This window comes from Leopardus geoffroyi, chromosome B1 (assembly GCF_018350155.1).
Source record: "Leopardus geoffroyi isolate Oge1 chromosome B1, O.geoffroyi_Oge1_pat1.0, whole genome shotgun sequence".
NCBI classification, from domain to species: Eukaryota; Metazoa; Chordata; class Mammalia; order Carnivora; family Felidae; genus Leopardus; species Leopardus geoffroyi.
In genome coordinates this window covers 168,416,564-168,428,600 of record NC_059327.1, presented here as the reverse complement: position 1 = coordinate 168,428,600, position 12,037 = coordinate 168,416,564, and the positions used below count along the sequence as shown (strand labels likewise).

Genomic DNA, 12,037 nt, shown 5'->3' with positions numbered 1-12,037 from the left:
GGAGTAGGTGGGGAGGGGAATTTCCTTTTATTTTCTGGAAAATTTCAAGTAATTCTTTTAATAAGTAAATATGTATAGCACACTTTATGAGTTACTCTGTATATGAAAAAGTGTGTATTTTACCCTCACAGCTGTTTGATAACATATCTGGATACAGAACTCTAAGTGCAAAACATTTTTTCTCAGATTTAGGAAGTCATTGTTGTACAGTTCAATGTTGCTGATGAAAAGTCTGATGTCTTTCTGAGCGCCAATTTTTTGAAATCAACATAATTTAACATAATTACTTTGTTTTGTTTATTTCTTTCCGGATGATTTTAGGATTTTCTTTTTAAATTTGATATCCTAAAATTTTACTGTTTTGGTTCTTTTCATCAATCTTGCTCAGCAATTAAAAACTTTTTTTTTTAATCCATGTTTATTCAGAACATCAGATAATGCAAGTCAGCATCTATTTTCCCTCTAAAACTCATTTTAGAAATGTACTGGATTTTTCTGATCTAGTTTTCTTGGCTCTTAATTTTCATCTCCAGTGGGGTTTGTTTTGGGGGGGGGTGTTGTCTGAATTCTTTCTGATTTCCTTGACTTTTCTTTCAGATGGTTTCCTTCAGATGGGATAACTTCTTCTACCTGTACACCTCAACTATGTCCATTTTTACCATCCAGATTTGACCATCTTTTTATTTCCACATTCACTGTTTAAATTTATTATTAATCTTTCCAGTAGATGCAATTTATACCAAATCTTTATAAGGACAATTACAGTTATCTTCAAGATTTCTGTTGTTCTCTGAATGATTTCTAATCCTCCAGGGCTGATTTTTCTTTTAGTTTAATTTGGCCCATCTCTTTCATGATGTTGACTTTTCTCAGATGTCAGATGGACTGCTGTCCATTCATAAATATAAATGAAGTACTAGGTTAGCTACTAGGCATGTCTAAAATTTGCTTCCTCACCAGTTGTGTAGGTCTCCCGTAGGTGATCTCTTTCTTGAATTGGAAGACCAACTGCAATTTTTTATATAAATATTTGGACATGTCAACAGGTTAATCATCCTATAAGTTGCACAGATCAGAAACAGAAAGTCAGACATTTATACTTGCCAGAGTAAGGAATAAGCAATTTGACAGTGGAGAAACATTTAAAAAAATGTTTTTATGTTTATTTATTTTTGAGAGACAGAGACAGACAGAGTGCAAGCAAGGAAAGGGCAGAGAGACAGGGAGACACCGAATCCAAAGCAGGCTCCAGGAGCTGAGCTGTCAGCACAGAGCCTGACATGGGGCTTGAACTCACGAACTGTGAGATCATAAACTGAGCCAAAGTCTGATGCTTAACTGACTGAGCCACTCAGGCACCACCCCCCCATTGTTTTCACTACTAGATGAAGTTATATTTTGTTTTTTGTTTTGTTTTGTTTTAATGTTTATTTATTTTTGACAAAAAGAGAGAGAGAGCATGAGCAGGGAAGGGGCAGAGAGAGAGGGAGACACAGAATCCGAAGCAGGCTCCAGGCTCTGAGCTGTCAGCACAGAGCCCGACGCAGGGCTTGAACTTCCAGACCACAAGATCATGACCTGAGCCGAAGTCAGACGCTCAACCGACTGAGCCACCCAGATGCTCCTATTTTGTTTTATTTCTTTGTTTTGGGGGGTTGATCTAGAGCATGAGTTGATATACATTAACAAAGATTTATCAGAACACAGCCGTACTGATTTGCTCATAGAGTGTCTATGGCTACTTTCACACTGCAATAACAGAGTAGAGTAGCTCTGAGACTATAAGGCCTGCAAAGCCTAATATATTTGCTATGTGGTCCTTTGTTAAAAATCTTTGCCAACTTCTGGTCTAGGGTACCCTTAAGCTCTTCAATACTTCTTTCTTTCTCATCCTCTGGTAGTCACAAGTAGCTATATTCAGGTAGATCCCTTTCAGTGTTTACAGAACAATTCTCAGTATCATGATGTCAGAAATTCAAAATGCTAGATACTTGGATTACAACAGGAAAATGGAAGAGAAGCGTCTGTCTCCGGTATTCTAATACTGTTTACTTAATAAAGTACCTGGCTGATTCTCAATAGTCTTCGCATTTGTTGGCCGTGAAGTTAGAGCACCTCTGGACTTCCGTGGGAAATCCTTGCTTACTTCTGATGTCTGCAGTATATTCCGAATCAAGTCTATGCTATCTGCTTTCTATATCCCAACTACCAGAAAGTTTCTGATCCATTATTGGCATAACGTATTTACTTATTATCATTGTAACTGTATCCCGTTTTAATGAAATTTCTTATAAGTCCAAGACAACTTTGGAAATAAGTGAGCTAGATTCTTGTGCTCAAGCTATCATTTGGTACACGGAACTCCAAAAGAAAAAAGCTGTACAAGAAGGAATAATCAATATTGCTAAATACTGAAGAGACTCCAAGTGAGATGTGGGAAGATGGCTCTAGATAGAGAAACAAGGATGGCATTTCTGACCTTGGATGTAATAGATTAAGTGGAACAGTGGCGGGGAAGAGGGCAAAGAGCACGAGCTTGGAGAAAGATGGAGATTTGAAGAAATGGATACAGTGAACACATCCAACTTTCTAGTGAAGGAGAGGGGAGAAATAGGCTGCTATGTGACTGGGAATGTGTGACTAAATAGTAGACCTGTGTTTGCTTGTTTATCGTTAGCAAACTTAAAGTCCAGTGGCTGAAACTTTGAGACAGAAAGACATTTTAGCTGACGAGAGTGTGAAGGAGAGAAAATAGGTTATGAAGCACATCCTTGAAGAGGCAGACAAAAATAAAATCCTGCACATGAGTAGAAGAATATACTTTAGATAAGATGGTGGACAGGAGAAGAGGAAAGGATGGGTGTGGATACAATCAGAATCGGATAGCAGTAGTTCACAAAGATTTTGTCCTATCACTTTTATTTTCCATGTGAGGTACCAGCTGATCATGTATGTTGGGTGTTCACTAGCCTAGGACATCCAGAGGGTTGGAATAGCTGCACAGATAATGGAAGAGAGAGAGAGATTTGGATACACTATTAAAGAAGTACTGAGGCTCCAACTGAAGGCAGCTCTCATTCTTCTGCAGTGACACAGGCTTCAGTCTGTAATTTTCTGTAACAGCTTTCCACAATCTGAATAGAGGTGCAGAAAAGTACACAGTTGGAGTCACGGAAATTCAGGTTTTTTTTTTCACAGTGCATAACTGGGAGATTAGCAAAAGACTGAATAAAATTTGACCATGATGTTTAAAATACGAGGTAACTGATAGGGAGAAAATGTAGAGGAGTTAGGAACTGTGTGATAAAAAATACAAGATTGTGTAAAATTATAGAGTGAGAAAGTTGCAGGAAAAGAAGCAGCAATTAGAGAGAAAAAATGTTTAAGTTGAAAATAATAGAAAAAAAAGCACTTCGATGACGTGATCCATCCCTCCTGTAGTTGTGGAAATGAATTAGCTAATTAAATTCTCACACTGAAAAATTATTACTCAATTCCTCTCGGAGGAGAAAATCAAGTCTCAGAACAGCAACTTGCAAAGGTTAGATAATGCCCAAAAGTGATAGATCTGAAATTTGAGAAGTGCAGGTGTTTCTACAGTCAATCCTATGTTCTTCAGGCTCTCCTTGTGTCTCAATAATATTTCCAGAGACAGGGGGATAAGCAGAGACTAACAGTTAGTTCTATGCCCTGTTCCCACGAAGTAGCAAATCCCGGAATACATTACTCTTATCTCCTGCCACACTTTCTAGCCAGCCTTTCAGACACCATTTCACGTAAAGAAAATGACCCTGTTGTAGAAAAGTTTGAGAACCCCAGATCTGGAGGGAATTTTTTTATTGCAACTAATTTCTTTTTTCAAGTATACTTAGGGAGATTTCAAAAGTCTCTTCAGTAGAATCTCACTTTAGATTCTGGTACTGCTTTAAATTATAAGAATACATGTTATGATTCAGATATATAGCTATGCCTAGTCGTTGGTGCTTTTTCCCTGTAAATATTTTGAAATAAGACTTCATACGCTTTGGTGATGTAGAGAGAATCACTGAAAAATAAAGCATTTTTATTTTGGAAGCATAATTACAGCTTTAGAGCACTCTGCTAGAATTCATTTTCAGGAAAGGTTTTGAAATCGAGAGACTGAGATGCACCACAGTAAAGCCATAGTTGTGTATGAGAAAATGGAGACAATGTTAATGAATTGATAATAAATTCCAAGCAATGGTGCAGTGGTGACTGGAAGAAGGAAATGAAACAAAGTGTGTGGTTTATTCCTAATTCTGCAAGAACCCCTAGCTAATACCTCCTCTCTGTTAATGTACTTTCTTTTAAGACCCCTCAAGAAGTCAAGCAAAGGGACAAGATTACAGTGACAGAAGGCTGGTAACAAAACCAGGAGGCCTCACAAAATGGCACTGCCAGGTGGATTTGCCCTTGCTGTTCTATATGCCTAGAAGACGCTCCTTCCAATGCTCATGCTCCATTTATGTCACTTTTCTTCCAAAAGTGCATTTGTTGGCAGCAGCTTTCACAACCACCCTGGGTAAATGCTTTCTACCTTGTTTTGCCCATCACTTCACTCTGTCCATTTCCTTCAGCATATTTATAATAATACTATAATTTATTATATTACTTTTACATGTCGATTCCTACTTTCCCTGTCTTCTAAGCCCCATTTTTACCGCATGGGCAATTAGATCAGGAACAGTGCTGGTTTAAGTCCAAATGTCTGCCAAGAACTTCCCACACAGTATGCACTTGATTATTACTTGTTGACTTAATTAATTCACCATCCTCAGCTTTATGACAACAGTTTTTCAAAGGCTGATGAGAAGACTCTGTTTCTCACGTAGGACTGTTATTTGGGTGCAGGCAACATGGATTCTATGGTGGCTTATCTGAAGGGGAGAGTTGTTTTGTTTTGTTTTTCCATATAACAAAATACTCAGAGGTAAGTAGCTTAGGAGAGGTGTGGCAACTCCACATTACCACGAGATCCTCTGATTTTCTGTTATTTCAGCCTTTGTATCCTGCAAGAGAAGCTGGAAAATGTAGTTTTTATTTATTTATTTAGGAACATTACAAAAATATCAGGGTTCTGTTAATACGAAGTCTGAGCAGAGAATTAACATTCTCCTACACACACTACAATGCCTCTTGATTAATATATAACAACAAAATCATCGCACATGATTTGTATCCTCCCAGCAGGCATAATTAGCCATTTAGACTGAACTACATCGGAAACAAATTCTTTATAAGAAGAAGGCCTGGAAAGAACTGAGTTAGAACAAAGAGGGAAAACTAAATGATATAAATATTTACTGGCAGGATCAGACAGCCTGACATGTACATACCCACATTAGGGATGGCCTTTCCACTGAGATAGAAATATTCAAAATTTGTTGAAAAAGGCATCTTGTCCATGAGAGTATATTTATATTGACATAGTCAATTCAGTTCTGGGACCCTCTCTTTTCTATATTTCATTTTCTGACTAACTTCTTTCTGATGGGCATAATTCTTTCTTTTGCTATTTTACTACATTCAATTAGATTGTTTAGTTTTGCAATTCAGGAAGCCAATCTCTCTCTTTAAGGCAACTTTGCAGATCTCTGATCTGATCGACTATGTGTTGATTTCACAGTTTAGCTCTCAGAAAGCAATTTCATTTCCATTTTTCCCCCAAGTTCTCCCAGGACATTTCAGCATAGTCATAAAATATTGACAAAGAACGTCTGTAATAGGCCATACCTAGCTTGCAATCTTAAAATCGACTAATAAATATTCATCATAAAATATTTTTCAAAGTTTGTTTGATGAGCTTCTCCCTCAGTTGTACCTTAGGCTAGGTAATTGTTCCTAATAGTATTTCAGGAATGAAAAGTCTTCTGCTAATGTCCCAGTATTGATATTGGCTTTCCCTTGAAGACTTGTGGTAAATGTGTTATTTTCTTAACCTATGAATTTTTAAAAGTTATGAATGTTGACATCCCTGAATTCCATTTTCTTCACCTGAAGAAAATTTTCTTCATCAGATTCACGTATCTACCAGGAGATATCATTATACCATTGTTTTAAATATCACATTTCATAGGCATAAGTAGAGTGCAAAGAATAATCTTCATTAAGGCAAGAATTTCTAAGTGTTGTTTAACTTGAAGTGTCTGTAATTCTGGGCAAGAAGAGCTTTCAATGCAATTGTCTGTTTGGATGTCTGCAGTGCAGATACCTAGCCAGAGTGGTTTCTTGGGAGGGTTGGCAGAAGTTTGGGTTTGTAAGCTGGGATATCTCACATGTGGGTAAGGCCCTTGAAAAGACAGGAGGAATCCAAAGGGAAGACAATGGGATAAAAACAGCATGGGGGGTGGGGGGGCTGAGGACCAGCTCTCCCCGCCACTGCCATATTCTAGAATAGAAACCTCAGGAATCTAAGAATTCTAAGTTTAAAACTAACCTTCTAGAATTTTATGAAAAATATCTTGGTCAAGGTATGAATAAGTCTGTTTTATTTAATACTTTGCTAATTCGATGTATAATTATGAATAGTCATACATATAGCATATATTCTTGCCCCAGGCCTGCAAATGTTAGCAGGAGGCTTGCTTAGTCTTAACTCTCTCCATATGTAGAAAATATTTATATATAGCTCTGCAGAAGGAAGTGTATCCACATCTCCTTAATTCATAGGGGATATAATTAACCTAGTGTTATAAGGCATAAGAAATCCAAAACAGGGCAGGAAGAAACTTGTACAGATAGAAGATATGCCTTTCATCTGCTTCAAAGAGGGGTGAGGTGGGAAAAATCCAGACTCAATGCATAACTTCTCAAAATAGAATTTCTGAATATAAAGGGAAAACAAATATGAACAAGGCAGCCATTGTGCAAACAACCAGATCCAAGACGTGCTCAAAAATATTCAGTTTGAAATGCATATCCTTGTATGCCTTTGCTTTTTCTGTTATGTTCACAACTTTGTACTATTTTGGTGTTTTGTTTGTTTCATTCATTAAATAAATTGAGCATCTTCTACGTGTGACGAGCCTTCTGTACATTTTAAGATTGAACACTTCATACTCTGGGTCATTTTTACCTTCATGAACAATAGCACAGCACCAATTACACTATAATTAAACATGACTCTGTGTGTGTGTGTGTGTGTGTGTGTGTGTGTGTGTGTGTGTACGTGCATATATTTTAGTAGCCGTCTACACCATCTGGATTATTTTTTTCTAAAAACCAGGATTCTAGTTTGTGCCATATGCCTTTAATCCCATTGGATTCAGAATGTGACTACAGCAGTTTGATGAGTGAAAGTGATTACTGAAAGCCCAAAGTAGGAAAAAATGTAGGTCTATTCCCATACATTTTACTTACCTGCAGACTTTGGGGCCTGAGTTACCAAGGTAATTGCCTCCACTCTCTATTACATTTGTCTTATCAGTTTAAAGCTTAAGCACCATTTTAACTTTCACATATTAGCTCTTTTCTTTTTTTCTTTTCGTATATATAAGTTGTGTCTTTCTTCCTCTGCTTTATGCCTTAGTTGTTTGTCTCATGAGCCCTTTCTCTCTTCTTGTTATTTACTACGTATGGCCATGATTGATACTCCTGTCTTTCTAATATCTGTACATTTGAAAGGAAGCTGTTTTCCAGAAAGATTCCCACGCATGAGTAACAGGTATTCTGACAGTGGAATTAACCACCTCATATTTTTCATTCCTTTATTCTTCCAAATGAGAAAACTAATCTTGTTATGTAAGAAGTCATTACTTCATCTACTCATCAGCTGTTTCTGACATGCTCCAGTTGGCTCTCAGTTTGGAAATAAAATTACACAAGGATGAAAATGAAGCCTGTTTCAGAACATTTTCAAGGAAGATTTGTTCCCCTAATAGGCTCTTTGCCGAAAGATATGGTTTTTAATTTGTGAGAAAATAAAAATGCAGTTCAAATAAGTGAAGCATAAAAAGTCAGGGGTCAAAAGACTTTCCTATTTCTATAGCAAGAAAGTTCAAACTGTATGAAGTGAAACCTCAAACACAACTTTGGCTGTGACTTAACTCTAAGTATTTGGGCAATTCATCTAAAAACAGCTTAAAATTAAGTCAGGTTTTGATATGTCAGTTTTTGATGCATATTAATTTCAGCATCCAATGTTTTTTCCAAGTAAGAATTAAGCACGTTAACTTCTGCCTCACCGTCTCTATTTTCTTTTAATTACAGGTCTTTGTTTTACATTTCCTGGCAAATGAAATATTTCCTAGTTAATACATGGGGTAATAAAGAATGTCTGTATAATGTTCTCTACAGTAGTTCTGGCTGCAAAAGATTTTATAAATATTGGAACTGAGAGCAAATCCTAAGGATATAGTGAAATAAACAAGGCTCAGAGAAGACACAAGAGTTTGAAATAAAGTTACTTATTATTGTTATTATTTTATTTAAATGCTTACAGAAGCGAGGGATTAAGAATATATAGTTTCTGAGGATAAATTTTTGTATTCACTGACCAATTTTACAACTGCCTAGCTGTTTAGCTGTGTGATCTTGAGCAAGTTACTCAACATATCTATGCCTTGGTAACCTCATCTGTTGGCCTGTGTGGTGAGGGGGAAGGTACAAATAAAATAAAGTTGTTGTGAAGGTTAATGAATCATTAGAAAGGGTTGCCATTTACTGAGCACTTGCTTTGCATCAGACACTGTTCCAAGCGATTTATAATACCAAAAACTGGTGACTTCAAGTAGTTTTAGAATATTAACTTACAAAGCATATGGGTAATTCATACACTCCTTCAGGGATACTTCTTTTCTAAGTAAGTTAAGCAATGCCACTATTTCACATCAAGTACATATTTAATATTTTTATTAATATTTAGCTGATGTACATATATAGATACAAAACCTTGCGTTCATTTTTGAATAGGAACACATAATAATTAGATTTATTGGTTGTAGATGGCACTTTGCACAAAGCATCAACATAAAAATAAACCACATGGCTGCTAAATGTGTTGATACTAAAGGCAACCATGTTGTAACTGAACTAACGGATATTTCCTAACACCTACTAAATACTTTGTTGTGACTCCAGCAAATAGATTTGAACTAGGGAGAGATCTTAGCCTAACTGAGAATTGCATGACTACTTTCTTAAAATATACTCTTTGGCAATCCTGATGATTTGGCTTTAATACAAGTATCTTCTCCTGGTTTACAGCAATTTTCACTCCATACAGGCATCCATAAAATATACAGATATTATTGCACGTGGTAAGTACTCAATAAAAACAATTTTAGGTGATTTGCCATTAAGAACACAAAACTATGGACTATTCTGCGCTTGCAAAGAATCAAGCTGCTATATAATCAGTGCCATCCAGAGAATACTTTTAAGCTTCAGCAAGTAATAGATGTGGCTGAACTCAGCTAGAGAAGATGGTTCCAGCTTTTATTGAGTCAAATCTTAACTACCCAGAAGTTACTTTGGAAAATCCATTAATCTTTAGTGAGCTCTGAGATTTACTTCATTATTGACTGTCAGTAGATACTGGGTTTGTCTATCATTCCCAGGCACCTAAGGAGAAGAGTACAGAGAAAGGGAAAACTGGGTTCTGATCCCTGGTCTACAGCCACTTAGATAATATATTGTGTAAGTGGCTTATCCTTCCATGGCTTTTGTTTTTCCATCTGCATGTTGGCACTAAAACATCTCTTTTCAGATCTTACTAAATTTGGGGGTCATGGGCAGGTACCAGAAGAAACAGAATGGTCGTTTTGGAACACAGTATCAGAGAAGTAAATATTACCTTGTACAAATTAATGCATTTCAATAGTTTTAAGGATAGATTCGCTATTTTCTGTTGTTTTTTTTTTTAAGAGAGCAAATAATCTCGCTATGTTTTTCTTCTAAAATGTGTTTCTATTTAAAACATATGGAAATCTCAAAAAATGATCATTCACAAATCACTTTCATTTCTGGAAAAGATGAAGTCTCTGAGGCAGTATTCTGAAAATCTTGAGGGGCAAAAGAAGCCTGTCTCATTTTGCACATATCTTTATAAGTTTGTATTACTTTTTCTCCTAACTATTTTTATTTTTTATTTTTAATTTTTTTTTCAACGTTTATTTATTTTTGGGACAGAGAGAGACAGAGCATGAACGGGGGAGGGGCAGAGAGAGAGGGAGACACAGAATCGGAAACAGGCTCCAGGCTCTGAGCCATCAGCCCAGAGCCTGACGCGGGGCTCGAACTCACAGACCGCGAGATCGTGACCTGGCTGAAGTCGGACGCTTAACCGACTGCGCCACCCAGGCGCCCCTCTTCTAACTATTTTTAGAGGGTCTCTCTGTAATCACTAGTTTCTGTGACATCAGGGAAGGTGGCGCTCGCACTGGTCTGAATCAAACCTCTCGTGTACTGCTCTGGCTTGGCAGGGTCTCACCCTGTGATTGAGCTAGTCATTCAGCCTGTCTACTCTAAGTTGCTTCACGTGCAGCAAAAGAGGAACAAGTACAAAAGGCCTTGCAACTGGAAGTGAACCAGGAGCAGGTAAAACATGACCTTGCAGAAATGCCGATTCTCAGGCTACAGCCCCGACTTGTTAATCAGAACTGACATTTTAATAAAATCCTCAAGCGATCTCTATAGACATCAAACTTTGAAAAATGTTACAAGAATGAACTTTAACAACTACAAAAGCAGTGTGCAAACTATAAAGCTCTATAGAGACGTAACACATCCATCGATCTCATGTTCTTAATTCTAATCAGAGTGACAATGAACCGTTAGCTTTCTCTGTGCAATCGGATGTTTAAAAGTGAGCACCCAACACCAACCTTGTACTAGATTACAAGCAATCGATACAAACTTGTTGAATGGGAAACAAAAGTGAGATGAGAATGTAGAGCATCAGTTCTAAACATAATCTTTTTTTTTTAATTTTTTTTCAACGTTTATTTATTTTTTGGGGGGGACAGAGAGAGACAGAGCATGAACGGGGGAGGGGCAGAGAGAGAGGGAGACACAGAATCGGAAACAGGCTCCAGGCTCCGAGCCATCAGCCCAGAGCCTGATGCGGGGCTCGAACTCACGGACCGCGACATAATCTTAATAATAGTCTATCAACGTGATTTTCTTAAGATGCAAAGAGCTCAGGGGCGCCTGGGTGGCGCAGTCGGTTGGGCGTCCGACTTCAGCCAGGTCACGATCTCGCGGTCCGTGAGTTCGAGCCCCGCGTCAGGCTCTGGGCTGATGGCTCGGAGCCTGGAGCCTGTTTCCGATTCTGTGTCTCCCTCTCTCTCTGCCCCTCCCCCGTTCATGCTCTGTCTCTCTCTCTGTCCCCCCCAAAAAATAAATAAACGTTGAAAAAAAAAATTAAAAAAAAAATGCAAAGAGCTCAAATCACTACTTTCTGTTTCTCAATGGCATAATGCTCACAAGGGTAGGTTGTGACAGCTAGAGAAAAAGGAAGGTAGATTTTAAAATGTAATTAAAATTGGGCCATCTAAGTGGCTCAGTCAGTTAAGTATCCAACTCTTGATTTTGGCCCAGGTCATGACCTCACAGTTAGTGAGTTCGAACCCCATGTCTGGCTCTGCGCTGCCAGTGAAGAGCATGTGTGGGATTGTGTCTCTCGCCCTCTCTCACTGCCCTCCCCCCACCACTCCAAATAAATAAATAAACTTAAAAAATGTAATTAAAATCAATAATATGTTCTACACAGTAAATATATGTAGGGAAACATTCATGGAGTGTATGTACTAAATCTGGAACTCATTTTAAATATTCCAAATAAATAGCCATGTATGTATCTTGGAAAAAGCCTTTCCATGTAACATTTACGTCCACTCTATACAACATCGTGGATGGAGCTAGAATGTATTATGCTAAGAGAAATACATCAAAGAAAAATACTGTAATTTCATTCATATGTAGAATTTAAGAAACAAAACAGATGAACATATGGGAAGGTGTTTGGGGGCAAAGAGAAGAGAGGGAAAGAAACCACAAGAGACTCTTAACGATAGAG

The 12,037-nt window shown here is 37.6% G+C and overlaps 1 protein-coding gene and 1 long non-coding RNA gene across 2 annotated transcripts in view; both read right to left on the bottom strand.

The window, feature by feature from the left end:
• Positions 1–12,037, bottom strand: part of KCTD8 (potassium channel tetramerization domain containing 8) — a 253,418-nt gene that overhangs the window by 115,160 nt on the left and 126,221 nt on the right. The gene's annotated exons all lie outside the window — the stretch shown is intronic.
• On the bottom strand, positions 4,032–10,908 carry LOC123596046. Its single transcript, XR_006711497.1, has 2 exons — positions 10,337–10,908; positions 4,032–10,092 (listed from the first exon to the last, which is right to left on the bottom strand). It is a non-coding gene; the product is annotated as an uncharacterized LOC123596046 (long non-coding RNA).